The sequence below is a fragment of the Marmota marmota genome, unplaced genomic scaffold, assembly GCF_001458135.2.
Source record: "Marmota marmota marmota unplaced genomic scaffold, marMar, whole genome shotgun sequence".
NCBI lineage: Eukaryota > Metazoa > Chordata > Mammalia > Rodentia > Sciuridae > Marmota > Marmota marmota.
Window position 1 is genome coordinate 807,700 of NW_026000208.1, and position 14,345 is coordinate 822,044.

A 14,345-nucleotide genomic window follows, 5' to 3' on the forward strand; every position below is an offset into this window, starting at 1 on the left:
GTTACTGGGTTTTGTCTTTCCCAAGATAGGCTTCTCTTTAGCAGCATTTTGCAAAGATGTGGTGTGGCTGTGGTGGGGAATATGCCCGCTCAGTTTAAATTACCCAACCACTTCTAAAAACTGTAGAAGCTGCATCCTTTCTCCCTGAAGTTGTGTCCCTTCTCCCTGAATTCCTATTTTAGTAAGAATTTAAGCAGATAGACTTTTTGTGGAAGAGTGGTTTTATATCAGGTTATCAAAAAATGCACCTCCCCTACATACACACACACACACACACTATATATATATATATATATATATATATATATATATATATATATATATATATATATATTCGGGTGCACTCTGTACTTTTGAGGAGAGGGTGGCTTACCTGCGTTTCTACATACTTCGAATTCACTTCTGGGGCAGCTTCACTTCTTAGATCCCATGTGGGGTACCAAATATGGGGAGGCCATCATTAGAGGGTTCTTCTGCCAAGGAGAGTGTAAGCCACCTAGAATAATTAGGGTAAAACAAAAGACAAAATTGGAAAGGCAGTTTCAAAAGTTGGAGCCCCGGATATGTTCTGTCTACATAGGAGCTGGAGCTACACAATTAGGAAATGGCTCCTGAGGTTTATTTAAGGGGATACATCAAAGGTGTGGATAAGGTTTCAAGAGTAGAATCTTGCTTTGTGACATCTTGTAGTCAGCAAGTTGATTGGCAACTTGGCAGGTCACACCCATCTTAGAGAAGCTGTGTGGCTACAGCAGGGTACACAATCTCTAGTGCTATGTGGGACCTTTGGCAGAGATAAGGAGGCAGTTCACCTGCATCAGCTGGTCTATACATGTAGAGGTGCTGTGGGAAGTTCTCCATACCAGACCTATCCCCTCACTGGCTGTGATGCTAATATAGTACACATATAGTACACAGATGGCTCTTGACAGTTTACAATTTTAAATGGAGAATCAATTTATATAGGGGTGATGATTATGTTGGAGGAGGAGAGACAATACAAGTAAAGAAAATAAAGGATGAGCGAAAGAATAATAGAGATTGGCTGTTAGCAGAGGAAAAGAGAGAATCAATGGAACCAGATAAGTGAGAGAAAAAATATATAAAATAATTTTTTAATAAAAATTAAAATAAAAGAATACAAGAACAAAACCAAAATATACTGCTCAAACATTGTAGTCCTCAAAACATGGATTCATGAAAAGTAAATGCCTTCAAAAATGTTAGAAATGAGAAAAAAGAAACAAATGTGGATAAGTATAAGTGTCCATGCACTATTCAGGGCACAACTGAACAGAGAAAAGAAAAAAAGAATTAATAATATTTTTTTAAAAAAAAAGATGTTGAAGAAAGTGAAATAATTGTTTTAATTGGGGCACAAAAAAATGTCATTTTTTTTTTCTTTTCGGCAGAGTTAGATGTTGTTGCTGAAGTGTGAGAGGAAATTCTGTAGGCAGAGCTCCTGATGGTGGGTTAGGCTTAAGAAGGTTCCAGGTTCTTATTGGAAGGGCAATTAGTCTGAAGATTTTAAACCAACACACTTCCAGGACAAGAAGTTTCTGGTCTACACTGAGATAGTACACCCCTGGAATGTCCCCTAGCTTTCACTCATGTGGGGAAGGAGTCAATTTTTAATCCCCTCATCACCTGTGGACTACAAGTTTCCATGTCTCTTGGTTTCAGTGTCTAAACTTAATTTATCCTGCCCCTGCCCTTTTGAATTCCTGGCTAGATATGTCTTTCCCAGGCACTCCTGCATGTGGCCAAACTGGAGGGTGAGAAGGAAAGTGGAGGATTTTCATGACTTGTATTCCCCTGGATAAACTGTTCTCCATATTTGATTTTATCCTAATCATTTAGGCAGAATGGTGTGGGTTTTCCAGGCTTACATTTTGCTCAAGCTCAGTTTGCCAAGGATCAGTTTTCCAGGTTGCCAGGCCCCTGTGTTGCAGCAGCAAAATGGTTTCTTTCTCTGTCCTCCATGGGCATCCAGGAGAGATGTGGCTCCTTTCCTGCAGAAGAATATTGTGCATCACACCCTTCAGGTTAGTACAGCAGTGTCTTTGCTCTCTGATCTTTCCATACCTGAACATGCCTCGAACCTCCTAAAAATTCAGATTTTTTAAATTCCCTTCTCCCTCCACTTTTTTCATTTGAAGGAGGACTGCTTTGGAAGGTGCTCCTGCTAGTGGTGGAGGAGCTGGGGGTTTCTTTCTTATTTTATCATATCCAAAGTCCTGAGTTCCCTGTTCCTGCCCCCCGATTTTTATCCAACTTGCTGAGAAGCTGCCTATCTGCTTTATGCCACAGAGCAACCATGAAAATGACCTCCTCTATTACACAGTCTTTTTTCTGAAACATCATATTTTTATTTGTCCTAATTAGTTATTCATGACAGTAGAACACATTTTTGACACATCATACATAAATGGAGTATAACTTCTCATTCTGGTTGTACATGATGTGGAATTACATCAATCATGTAATAATATATGAACATAGGGTAATAATGTCTGATTCATTCCACTACACTGCCCACTGCTATAATCCCTCCCTTCCCTTCACTCCCCTCTGTCTAATCCAAAGTACTACTATTCCCTAGTCTGCCCACCCCCATTGTGTATTAACATCTATACATCAGAGTAGATCAAAGCCAGGCACCAAGACCTGAAGGCTGGCCATGAAGCTGTGAGTGATGGGCCAGGTCAGAGACCACGGAAGGTTTGAAAGACTGGGAACTGGGGAGCTGGTGTCACTATTGGGTGTAGACCCAGAGAGACTCTGGGACCAGTGGATGCCAGACTGTGGAGGAAGTCAGGGACCAGGCTAGTGCTGGAATCTGGTGATTGCCAGCTGGGTAGACCCCAGGAATGCAGGGCATCCCAGACCAGCTGGCTAGTTGAGCTGAGAGCATAATGCCTTCACACCCTCTTCCAACCTTCTGACCTATTGTAATCTGTCCCATCATTCCCCTTGATTCTCAGGTCTTGCAGAGCTGGGGAGAGCCTGGCTCTCTCCAGCCTCTCTAACCTCTGTTCCCTCAGGTGAAATCCTCACAGTTTCTGACTTTCCACAGGTTTGCTAGGCTCAGACTGGCCCATGCAGATCTAGCTGAAAACTCACGCACCTAGGTTTCCAGTTTTACTAGACTCTACCACACTGAAGTCCCAAGATGGCTATTGGATTGTGGATAATTGATAAACTCCAGTGGATGGTTTTGTTTGTTTGTTTGTTTGTTTGTTTGTTTGTATGCTTTTGTACCAGGGATTGAACCCAGGAGCACTTAACCACTAAGCAACATACCCAGCCCTTTGTGTATTTTATTTAGTGACAGAGTCTCACTAAGTTGCTTAGGGCCTTGCTAAATTGTTGAGGTGGGCTTTGAATTCATAATCCTCCTGCCTCAGCCTCCCAAGCCACTGGAATTAAAGATTTGTTCCACTGAACCCATCAAAGTTTTTTATTTGTTTGTTTGTTTTTTAATATTTGATCAATTAGTCAAACAGTCTCTGGTTCAGCAAGGGCAGACTGCCCCTCCAAACTGAGGAATTTTCACTTTCACCCTTGGAATTACATGGTATTCCCACTGTTTGGGTTCTGGGTAGCTGAGCTAAGAGAAATGTTGCCTCATGCTAATCCACCATCTTTGAGCACCCCTACCATCTTGAAAACTGCATTCATATGCTGATTTCAAATCCTTTGGATATATACTGAGGAGTGGGATAGCTGGATCCACTGGTGTTTTCATTTCTAGATTTTTGAGTAATCTCCATACTGCTTCCCAGAGTGGTTGCACCAATTTCCAGTTCCACCAACAATGTATGGGTGTACCCTTTCCCCTCATCCTTGCCAACATTTATTGTTATTTTTATTCTTTATAATTGCCATTTTGACTGGAGTAAGATGAAATCTCACAAGTTTTAATTTGCATTTCTCTGACTGTGAGAGATGGTTAACATTTTTTCACATATTTGTTGACCATTCATATTTCTACTTTTGATAAGTGTCGGTGTAGTTTTGCCTATTTATTGATTTTGGTTATTTGGGAATGTTTTTGTTGTTAAGTTTTTTGAGTTTTTTGAGTTTTTCAGTGTAAGTGGGTAGTAGTATTCACTTTAAATAGATTAAAATTGGGAGGCAGAAAAATGGAGACCTTTCGGGGACCACTTTGTCATTTTGTAACTTATTTTATTCATTTTGTATTGCTGTAACAGAATATTATAGACTGAATAATTTATAAAGAATAGAGATCTCTTTCAGTTGTGGGGACTGCAAAGTCCAATGTTGGGGGCCTCCTATGTTGAGATGGTCTTTTTGCCACAACATATCATGGCAGAAATCAGACAGGCAAGAAAAAAGGTAAGGTAGCAGAACTCATCACTTTATCAGGTACTATTTTACAAGATAATTAAGCCAATTCTGAAGTACTGGTAACATAATCACCTCTTAAAATTCCACCTTTCAATACTATTGAGATTAAATTTTCTTTAATTTGAACTTTGGAAAACATATTTAAGCCACAGCATCCCAATCCTGGTCCCCAAAATTTATGTCCTTCTTGTTTGTCAAGCACATTCATTCCATTATAATAGTTCTCAAAGCCTTAATTTATTCCAGCATCAAAAGTCCCAAGTCCCAAGTTTTATCTAAGTAAGCTGTGAGTGAGACTTAATGCATAATTCATTCTAAGGTAAATTAATCTCCAGCTATAATCCTGTGAAATTAACAAGGTGTATGCTTCCAAATTACAATGGTGGGACAAAGATAAACATTTCATTTCAAAAGGGAGAAGATATAACTGAACCTAAGGAAGCTCATAACTCAACTGGTAAAATAACATTAAGTCTTAAAACTGGAAAATAATCTTATGTGAATCCATGTTCCACATCCTTCAAGGAGGTCCTGATTTAAATTGACTTGGAGAAATTAATGTCCATCTTGTAAAAGAGAAAACCACATAAGGATATAAATTTTTCTTCCCTTATGTGTGGGGGGTTATAAAACAGATCCTTTTTGGAAGGTGGGAAAGCTATTCAAACCCTAAATCTCATCACCAGTGTCCTCCACATTTCAAAATGGGGGCCGTAACTCTCTTCTGTAGATTAATGGGCACATGTCATGTTATCATGGTGGTGAATATGTACTCATTAGCAGCTCATGAGGCAGTTGGTCATACGACATTCTGCCAGGAAGGGCAAAATGACCACAGTACATTCCTACTCTCAGTTCTTAGTTCTCATATGACACAAGCAAGTGACAGTGACTTCCCACAAGAGGGCAGCAGCTGTTCATGCACTGAACCTAAAAGATGGTTGTCTGCAGTATGATAGTTTCATTTCACCCCAATTTCCCTCCATTATTCTAACAAAGGACCCAAAGTCTAGCCACTTTGGGGAATTTGGGCCCTTTATGGATTTGCACCCTCCTTGCTTTCAGGGATCTATCTTTGCATTTTTTCACAATCTCCTCATTTTGTAATAAACCTGCTCTGAGTATTATCTGCCTCCTTCTATTATGCCCAAGAACCAAGATTCACTCTGGTGTCTATACTCAGCCTCTGGCAACATTTTTGGTGCTGTGACTCAGATGGCAGGAAGATTTCAGCAGGAAGTATATTTTCTTCTCACCCACCTCGGGAGTAGAGAAACAATTTTCAGATCTGTTTTTACACTACAGCTCTTCATTCTTCTGCATGGTGTCCATTACATATGAGCAGCATTTTCATGTCTTTTGAGCTGGTGGTAGAGTCCAGACTCTTGCAAGTGCCTGATCTGCCTTGCTCACTCTTCATAATTGTGCTTTGTCTATGCAACCACAAGATTATAGTGTATAAACCATTTTCTTGTATTTTAGTCAAATTTTTCATTGCTGTAAGTGAAAACCTTGAAAAGAACAATGTAGAATATGAAAAGTTGGTTTTGGCTCATAGTTTCAGAGATTCAGTCCATAGTCTGCCAATTCCATAGTTCTGGGCCCAAGGTAAGATAAAACATCAAAACAGAAGAGAATGGCAAAAGAAAACAGCTCAGTTGTAAAGCCAGGAAGCACAAAGAGGTCCTCTCAAAAGGGACAAATTATAGCTCCCAAAGATGCACCCCCCATGAACCTACCTTCTCCCAACTACAGCCTACTTGCATACAGTTACCAGATATCTAGTTAATATATATCAGTGGACTAGTCCACTGATTAAGTTAAATCTTTGAATCTCTTGTGATCCAATAATTTCATCTCTGAGCATTTTTGCATTGTCTAACACATGAGCTTTATACTTCATTCTGACATTCTTCCAGGCAGGGCAAAATGACCACAGTAAGTTCCTGCTCTCAGTTCTCATATGACACAAGCAAGTGACAGTGACGTCCCACAAGAGGGCAGCAGCTGCTCATGCACTGAACCTAAAAGATGGCTGTCTGCAATATGAAAGTTTAAACAATAACATTAGGAAAATGAGTCAATCATATTTTTCATTATTTCTCTGCCTCATAAATAAACTTCTCCATTGTCATGAGGTGAGACACATGGATATTCATGTCATCCAATTCAACCTGGATGAATAATAAGTTAGCAGATCAGGGGTATTACTGGAGAATAGACAAGAGTCTTGAGCCAATGGGAAGTGATCTCCAAAATTAGAGTCCATGATTGTCCATCAAATAGTACAGTACATTTATTATATGAGATAATGGTATATAAAGAGGGTATAAACCGGGCTGGGGATGTGGCTCAAGAGGTAGTGCACTCGTCTGGCATGCGTGCGGTCCGGGTTCGATCCTCAGCACCACCTACAAAGGTGTTGTGTCCGCCAATAAATAAATAAATAAATATTTTTTTTAAAAAAAGAGGGGCTAAACCCTAAGGAATGTCTATTCATGGGGTATACATACAACAGATATCCCATTTGCTTTAAATCTCCAGAGGAGAAATCAAACAAAGAACAGAAATCCTGTTAGATTAGATGCAGCCAGGGGCCACACTTACAGAAAAATATCGAGGCAACAAAACACCAATGGTCTCCTTGTACAGACCATAAAGACTAAGACTCTTGATAAATTGACTTCCTGGTCTCCTTTTCTCCTGTTCTACCTTTTTCCCTCTTTAGGTCTCTTACTTCTTATCCTAATGTTCATCTCTTTTGCGTTTCTCATCCTAAACACCCTAAATTTCTCATCTCTATGCTACAATATGCCCTGACTCCTAAGCAGTACCAATAGCTTTCCTTTAACAATTTTATCCCCCAGATTTGTTGGCCTCCACTTTTCATGACAATTACAGTCCTGCCAAATCATTGATCAATATTTGTACTCTCAGCTCTGTCTTTATTCAGGCTGTGGCTATCCCTAAAAGAATTAAGAGTTACGAGTCCTTGAGAAGGACATGTTGGTGTAAGTAGTTAGTAAGAAATGAATAGGGATCGGAGGGCAGGGATAAGGAGTTGTCTGCCAAGGGGGCCCTGACTGGCAACTGACCTGGAGGAATTATTGCCCATACTGCACTGATGCCATCTTGCAAGGAGGCAATATAAGGATAAAGACCACTTTCCATTTTATGGATGGGCTTATGAAGGACATCCCTCTGGGAAGATGGTTATTCGAATCATAAATGGTCCACCACAGACTCCTTCATAATCTACAAGGGCCCCATCACCTTTTTTGCAGATTAACTGACTTACATTGTGTTCTCAACATGGAGCATGTACCCACAGCCACTCTGAGTGCCCTTTGGCCACTAGATGTCCTTCTACCTGTTGCACTAGGACAGAAAGGACAAAATAATGTGAAGCTGTGGCTTCACATTATGTATACCTGTGAATTCCCGCAAGAGGGCAGAAGCTGCACACAAACTGAGCCACAAATGCTACCGGCTACCAATACTTTTCTTCCACCCCAAGTTCCTCCCACTATTCTATAGACAACCCCAAAGCCTAACCATTTCAGGGCAGGGACATTTCTCTTACTGATTTGTTTAGCTATCTTCTCACTTTTTGATAAACCTTCTGAAAATGTACTTCTGTTTTTGTGCAAGTGTAGGGCCCTAATCTTAAACCACAATACCCAAGAACTGAAGTTCACTCCACTGTTTATGCCTAACAGCTCTGCTGAGTGACACGTTTCTGCCTGAATCCCCAAGATCTACACCATATCATTTGAAATTATGTTGGAGGCTATCATGGCCCCATAACTCATGAACTCCATAAAACTACAAAATCAACACCATGGAGATACTATAAAGGCCCTTTACTCGTACATTCTGGAGAATGGCAAAGCTGCAACTCTGCCTTCTGGAGCCACATTTGGGTTGGAAAAGGGGTACTGTGCCACAATTCAGGAAGCAGATTCACATGTCTCAAGGCAGCAAATGCTGAGCAAATGCTGAGCTCCATGAGCACCTCTTTGCAAACTTTGCCCTGAAGAATGCTTTCTTGGTATTTTTGTCAGCTTTTTCACTGCTGTAAATAAAGGACCCAATCAGAACAATTGTAAAGGAGGAAAAGTTTATTTAAGTACTTGCAGTTTCAGAGATCTCAGTTCATACACAGCCTGCTCCATTCCTCAGGACTCAAGGTGAGAATGAACATCATGGCAAAAGAGTGTGGCAAAAGAAAGCAGCTCACATGATGGTCAAGAAGAAGAGAGAGGCTCCACCCTCCAGATGCAAAATTTATACCAAAAAAAGCATGCCCCCAGGGGATCCATCACCTCCTGCCACACCCTATCCACTTTTTGTTACCACTTAGTTAATCCCATAAAGGGATTATTTCACTGATTGTGCTAAGACTCTCATAACCCAATCTTTTCTCCTCTACACCTTCTTGCATTGCTTCACACAAGAGCTTTTGGGGAATGCCTCATATCCAAACTATAACACAGGGTCATTCTCCCATTGTCTTGATGAGTAGAACTCTGGCTTCTTTCTGTCCATATCAATCTCTTTAGCAAATATTCACTTGGCCATACCCTTAGACTTTTCTCCCAAGCATGCCATTTAAAAACTTTTATATGACTAGGCTGAGAGTTTTCCAAATCATTCTATATTGTTTTTATTCAGTTACAAATTCTGTCTTTAAATAATCTCTGTTCTGTTATTTTACTGTAAATAGCCAAAAGAAGCCATGAAGCACTTTGAACACTTTGCTTCTTAGAGATTTCTTCTACTGGATATTCTAATTTCTGACTCTCAGAAACTCCCCAGACATGGGCACAATTCTTTGAAAGTGTATAACAATAATGACCTTCACTCCAGTTTCCAGTACTTTGTTCTACCTGAAACTAGAATGGCCTTTATCATCCATATTTCTACCAACATTTTAATCACTGCCACTTTAGTAGTCTCTAAAGTGCTCTAGAATTACTCTGCATTTTTTTTCTCTTTTGAGCCCTAAACAGAATTATCCTTAATACTCCACATATGGTAATCTAGGTTTTCTCTAGCCTGCTCATCAAATTCATCCAGCCTCTATTCATTTCCTAGTTCCAAATCTGTTTCCACATAGATTTTTCAAGAAGTAGCTCTGAGGCTGGGGCTGTAGCTCAGTGGTCAAGTGCTTGCCTTGCATGTGTGAGGCACTGGGTTTGATCCTCAGCACCACACAAAAATAAATAAATATATTGTGTGTCCATCTACAACTGAAAAAAATTTTTAAAAGAGATAGATAGCTCTGCTTATCAGTTCCAATTTTTGTGTCTTAATCTATTTTGTGCTTCTATAAGACATATGTGAGACTTGATAATTTTTTTAAAGATTTAGTTTTTACAGTCCTGAAGGCTGATAATTCAAGATATCCATATCTGACAAGGACCTTTTTGCTGATTGATACCAAAATAAAAAGTAAGTGGCAAGTGAAAAAATGAGAGTGGGGTGATAGACATTGAGAAAGAAAGGATGGCATCCAAACTTGTTCTCTAATCAGGAAACTACCCCTAGGATAATTAAGCGACTCTTATGATACTGACCTTAATCCAGTTATAATGGCAGAGTTCTCATTATCTATTCACTGTTTCATGATTTCATCTCTCAACATTGTTCCATTGGGAATTAACTTTACCACAAACACATTTGGGAGGAAATTTTCAAATAACAGCAATAACATAAATAATGGCATTACAGTCCTAGGAAAGGAGTCCAACTCTGAGGATCCCAATAAATCAGGTTTGGCCACTTTCATTTACTATTTTTATAGTGGCTGTACTAATTTATAATCACACCAAAAATGTGTAAGAATTCCTTTTCCTCTATAACCTCACCAATTTATTATCCTTTTAATTTGCATTTGCTGATACCTAATATTATTTTATATATTTATTGGAAAAACAGATACATAGACTAAGGGAACAAAATAAAGAATCCAGAAATAAACTTTTTTTATCTACAGCCAAATGAATCTTGACCAAACTTCCAAAAACATACATTAGAAAAAGAACAGCCTCTTCAACAAATGGTATGAGAAAACCTGGATATTCACATACAGACTATGGAAACCTGACCCATATTTTTCAAAAAGTCAACTCAAAGTGGATCAAAGGCCTTAATATAAAGAGTGAAACTCTGAAACTACTGAAGGAAAACACAGGGTAAATATTTCAAAATATTGGTATAGGCTATTATTCATAAATAGGACCCCAAAAACACAGGACATAAAAGCAAAACAATGATAAATGATATTAAATCAAAATAAATGCTTCTGCACAACAAAGAAAATCAACAGAGTGGAGAAACAATTTAAGAATTGGAAAAAGACTTCCTTCATACAGGGTTAGTATCCAGAATAAAGAAGTTTTTAAAAAACATGACAATGAAAAACAATAATCCAATTGATAAATGAACAAGTTATTTGAATAATACTTCTCAAAAAAAAAAGATTATCCTTAAGCCTTAAGTTTAAGACCTGCTTGGGAACTGTTATCCCTTTATTCTCTTCTATTTCTGTATTTTGAAGGAAGAATGTCTGTTCTGTGCCTGTCCCACAATTGTATTTTAGAAATATGCAACATTACTGATCTCCCAGATTTACCGCTGGAAAGCAGTTTTCTTTAGAATAGACCATAACTTGTATTACATTATCTTTTATAATATTTTTAGATAATATTTAGATAATATTTTTAGATAATTTTTAGATAATATTTACACAAGTCCTGGTACTTACACTATAAATTTGATGCTAGAAAGAATGAAAATTTTTTCTTATTTTATTGAGATGGAATTAATGTGCTTTGAATGTGAGAAAAAGGGACACGAATTTTGAGAGACTAGGGCAGAATGCTATGGTATTAATGTCTATCAAAATTGTCTGGTTAAATTGTAATTCCAAAATGTTGTAGTAATAGGGAAAGGAGCTTAGGGCTGTGATTAAGTCAGAAAAGAATGTCCTTTGTGAGTGAGATTAATACCTTCTAAGAGTCTCTAGAGATCTAAACCACTTATTTCCCCATAATAAAATAAAGTAGGAAGGTATCATCTGTCAACTATGATATAAACCTTCACCAGACACCAAATCTGCTGATGAATTGATCTTAGACTTATTAGCCTATATAACTGTGAGAATTATGTGTCCACTTTTTAAAAATATCTTTTATTATTTAGTTGTAGATGAACAATACCTTTATTTATCTTATGTGGTGCTAAGGCTCAAACCCAGTGCCTCACACATGCTAGGCAAGTGCTCCACCACTGAGCCACAGTTCCAGCCCCTATGTGTCCACTTTTTATAAACTACCCACCTTATGATATTTTGTTGTAGAAAACTAAATGGACCAAGACACATGTGTACCCCAGGAAAGGTGGATGCCATTAAGATCTTGTCTATAATGATTGTATGTGATGGCAATGTTCTTGAGATATCACAAGACTACCCTACAAGTGGTGTATGATTTCACTGTAGAGGTGAAGACAAACTGGCTGAAAGGTTTAAAACTTGGAAATGAACAGGACATAATAGCCAAATTTATAACAGCAAAATATTTATTAACTTTGAATATAATCATTAATTTTAATAATATTGGTATTAAGTATGAGGACATTAATATTTGAGACTACAGCATTCAGGTTTAGTAATCTATTATTATAAGACTTTTTTCCCCTGATGTTTAACAACAGGTAAATAGGGGCTACACAATTTCATGTCAGTTTTCTCTATGCTTGCACATTGCCCTCATGTTACAAGGGCAGAGGTCGGGGGTGCAGGTGAAGCACACAAATTCAGGAGATAATTGTACTTGCATTATTTTTGCATCTCAATTTTTCCTGGGTATTTCCTTTGCGACTCAATATATTTTACCTTTGTTCCCAAATTCCTCTTTCAACATCATGGTAGATGGTATCGTGGTACTTCTGAGTGTAAAAGGAAGCACTCACATGGTGAAACAGGGAGTCAGAGAGAGATCCAGGCATCAGGCCTTCTTTCATAATTCACACTCATGAGAATTAACTCAGGGTTCCAAGAGAAGTACTTTAATCTCTTCCAAGTACAGCACTCTCAATAATCTAACCAACTTCCACTAAGCCCTACCACCTGTCAACATTGCTGCACTTAGTACCAAGCTTTTAAAACATGAATCCTTGGGAGACACACATAAAACATATCAAAATAATAGCAAATTTTATAGCTGTGGTAAAATAGACAAGGACCTAGTTAACAGTAATTTATAACTATATCCTCTATTTACATTTAATTATTCTCCTAAATATTTTGAGATATGCTGCTTAAATTTTATGATATATCCAGACATATCTCTACTTTGGTACCCACAATTTGTTAACTATGTGTACCTTTGTTAATTGGTGTATTTTAGTCAATGCTACAGTTAATTTAGAATCTATGCTCTACAGGAATAAAATTCAACCAATTTGTCTCTCTGATATATAATTATGTTAGAAAATTGAGATTTCCAATTAAATTAAAATATGAAATGTTTTCACTAAAGTATAATAAGTATTATGTTAGTAGAATCACCAGTATTTATTTCATTGCTCATTTTCTGCCCTTTTATTGCAGGGAGTGGTGATTCTATTTACCAAAAGCCATGGGTTTAGCTTTTACCTCTAAAAATTCTTAGTGCTGTCCTTTTAGGTTGTTACACACAAAAAAAGTTCAGGGAAAAGGCCTGGTGGCCTGACTCATAGGTTACTCTGCTTATTCCAGTGCTTCCAAGACTGACTGCCTTGAGGAATTGAGGTTTAGCAGCCTCTTGCTGGGGGCACAATTGTCCCCCTTGTCCAACCTCTGGTTAATGAACTCCTATAAAAAGTGGAAGCAATATCTAAGGAGAAAGGAATTCAGCCTGATGCATGGTTGCTTTTGGTCATTCACACTAAGATAAGTGAACAAAGGGATAACCTCAAGATGGAATTTGTAATAAAAGGGAAGTTGAACAAAAAAGTTTGGAAAAATTGCTGTCTGGCCATGAAAGAGCAAAAAGGTCTTTAAGTATTCAACCAAGCAACTACTTCCTAAAGAGATTAGCATGAATGGAAAAGAACCATTGTATTCATTGTAACCATGAAAGAAAAGTCTCAAAAACACTTCAGAGATCTTCAAGGATGCCCTTCCCATCAGGAGATCAGAATATGGACTTGGGTTGTGGCTCGCTGGGTGGCAGAACACTTGCCTTGCATGAGTGAGGCCCTGGGTTTGATCATCAGCACCACATAAAAATAAATAACTAAAAATGAAGATATGAGAGAGAGAGACAGAGAGAGAGAGAGAGAGAGAGAGATATCAGAATATCATGGCCTGGAGGGAAGAAAGGGATCACTGCCTGCTCCACATCTCAGCACAGTATGTCTCAGCTGTTCCACCCATATATCAAATGGAACCATGTAAACTTGGGCCACACTTGAAGAGGTTTTAAATTGCAAGCTGTGGTTGCATCCACATGGTGTTAATTCTCCAGTAGTGCTGAATGCAAGTACTAGGGTGTGGTAAGCCATTCTTATAGACTGTGGCCGCCATTAGAAGATGGCGCCGGCTTCCACTGTGGCCTGTGATAAACAACTCCTTTTATGGAGAGTTGGCGCGCAATCCCTTACCACCCTATGAGAGAGCTCCACGTGGCGGCTTGGGATTGGGATGCAGGGGGCTTTATTAAGCTGTGCTTGGGTGTGTCGCGGGCGGGCGCTAGAAGATGATACATGACTCAAGGCCTGAATAAACTGCTGAAAGAAGAATCCTGTGTCATTTTTCCCTTGCCGGCGAGGGGTCGCGGCAATTGGTGGCCCGCACGGGGAATTAATATTCCTCGAACCCAGGATCCAGAACTTTCAGCAGTCAGGGTGGTGCACCAGTAAGTTCCCAGGTAAGTGGGAATCCGCAAGTAAGTAGCGGGACGCTCCTCCGTAGAAAAGGAGAGAGC